This window comes from Salvia hispanica, chromosome 6 (genome assembly GCF_023119035.1).
Source record: "Salvia hispanica cultivar TCC Black 2014 chromosome 6, UniMelb_Shisp_WGS_1.0, whole genome shotgun sequence".
Taxonomy (NCBI): domain Eukaryota; kingdom Viridiplantae; phylum Streptophyta; class Magnoliopsida; order Lamiales; family Lamiaceae; genus Salvia; species Salvia hispanica.
The window spans coordinates 20,382,484-20,384,660 of NC_062970.1; the positions used below are offsets into that span (position 1 = coordinate 20,382,484).

General features: G+C 31.6%; 1 long non-coding RNA gene across 1 annotated transcript; it reads right to left on the reverse strand.

The window, feature by feature from the left end:
* Positions 1-267: 267 nt before the first annotated feature.
* On the reverse strand, positions 268-1,587 carry LOC125197116. The gene is made up of 2 exons (XR_007171999.1): positions 1,242-1,587; positions 268-426 (listed from the first exon to the last, which is right to left on the reverse strand). It is a non-coding gene; the product is annotated as an uncharacterized LOC125197116 (long non-coding RNA).
* Positions 1,588-2,177: the final 590 nt, after the last annotated feature.

The window sequence follows — 2,177 nt, forward strand, 5'->3', positions numbered from 1 at the left end:
AAAATTTAATGCATATTATAAACATTAATATTCAGTAAATAACAAAATGCAATTAATAGTATATAAAAATATTAAACCTTTTGTATAATTATTATATATAAATAATAGTAATAAAATTTAGTGAACGATAAAGTATAAATAAAATTTAGTGAATGATATATATAGTTATAGGGACTTGTTAGGATGAGATTTTTGGGCATAATTTAGAAATGGGATGCAATCTCACCACTAATTCACAAGATTAACTTAATGTCAACAGCTATCACATTATGTCAACACGGGGGTATAATTGTCTTTTCATTAAATTGTATTTGAAATCATATTCTAAAACCCCCTCTAGAACTCTAGCGGCAAAGTCTTCAAATCTTCAACATTCAAATCTTCATATCTTCAACATTCAAATCTTCAAATCTTCAATCTTCAAATCTTCAACATTCAATAAAATAACACTTATTAAAATGTCAACAACTAAAAATAACACTTATAATTCACATATCAATACCGAGAATATCGAACGTCAACAACTCGTATTAAAACGTCAACAACTAACAAATAACACTAATAATTCACATATCTATAGCGAGATTATCGAATGTCAACAACTAAAAAATAACACTTATAATTCACATAATTAATAATAATCCCCCCAAACAACAACAATCCGCCGATTTTTGGATTTTTGGATCTTAAATGAAAAATTAGATTTCAGTTGAAATCAGTTGAAAACAAATGAAAACTAATTTCTTCACCGATTTCACATTTTATTTATTGCATTCCATATACCCTGCACTACCGTTTTTTATTAAAATGTCAACAACTAAAAAATAACACTTATAATTCACATATCAATACCGAGAATATCGAATGTCAACAACTCGTATTAAAATGTCAACAACTAACAAATAACACTAATAATTCACATATCTATAGCGAGATTATCGAATGTCAACAACTAAAAAATAACACTTATAATTCACATAATTAATAATAATCCCCCCAAACAACAACAATCCGCCGATTTTTGGATTTTTGGATCTTAAATGAAAAATTAGATTTCAGTTGAAATCAGTTGAAAACAAATGAAAACTAATTTCTTCACCGATTTCACATTTTATTTATTGCATTCCATATACCCTGCACTACCGTTTTCCTAAATCTTTAATCAAGCTATCAAACTAATGGATCGAACAACCGAATTGAAGAATCGAACTATAAAACACGAATTTAAATCAAGAGCATACCTTTAATGGGAATCGGGGCTGCCGATCTTGACGCTGCGATAAAGTGATCGGACGGATAGCAGCGGCTGCGAATGGCGGTGTAGGAAACTGACGGAGGCTGGCGACTCACGGACAGCAGCGTTTGTCCAACAGCGACGCTGAGCGGCTGCGAACGACGATCAGTAGCCTGTGCGTTGCGATGTGGGGCTGATGGAGCTCACGGAAATTGGTGACAACGATGGGGCGAGGTGAAGGAGTCGTGCCAGAGACGATGAGGGAGGAACGTCAGTGATGGATTGAGTTTCAATTTGGGGATCTGATGAATTTTTGAGAAATTGGGGATTGTTCCTTGAAGAATTGTGAACGAGTGAGAGGGAGCATGATTAAAAAATGAAATGACCATTATACCCTTCTATATTAAATTAATTTAAAATTATTTATTGTGTGGCAAAATCTGGACCACTCATTTAATAAAAATGAGTGGCTAATATTGCATCTCATTTCTCAATTAGCCTAATAAATCTCATTTGATCACAACCCTATAGGGACATGATCAAAACAAGTATGCATTTAAATCCATAAAGATCATTTTAGGTCATGTTTTGTTAGTATGACCTAACAATAAATTAACTATGACCTAAACATGCCCTACGCATGATATTGTTCTGCGTTTCTGTATTTAAATCTAGTTTTCATAGATCAAAACCATATATATATATATATATATATATATATATATATATATATATATATATAGGGATGTATTCAGGTCATTACACTAAATATTTGTAAAACATAAAACTAATTTAAACCCTTGGATATTTAAATCTAATGCTTGTAATGATGCCATGCGGAATTAGTTAAATAATATTAAAAGTTCAGAAAGGGCGTAAACGGATTATGCAAAATACCAAGCGGTTATTGACTCCTAAATTCACGCCCACATGATTTGGTTTC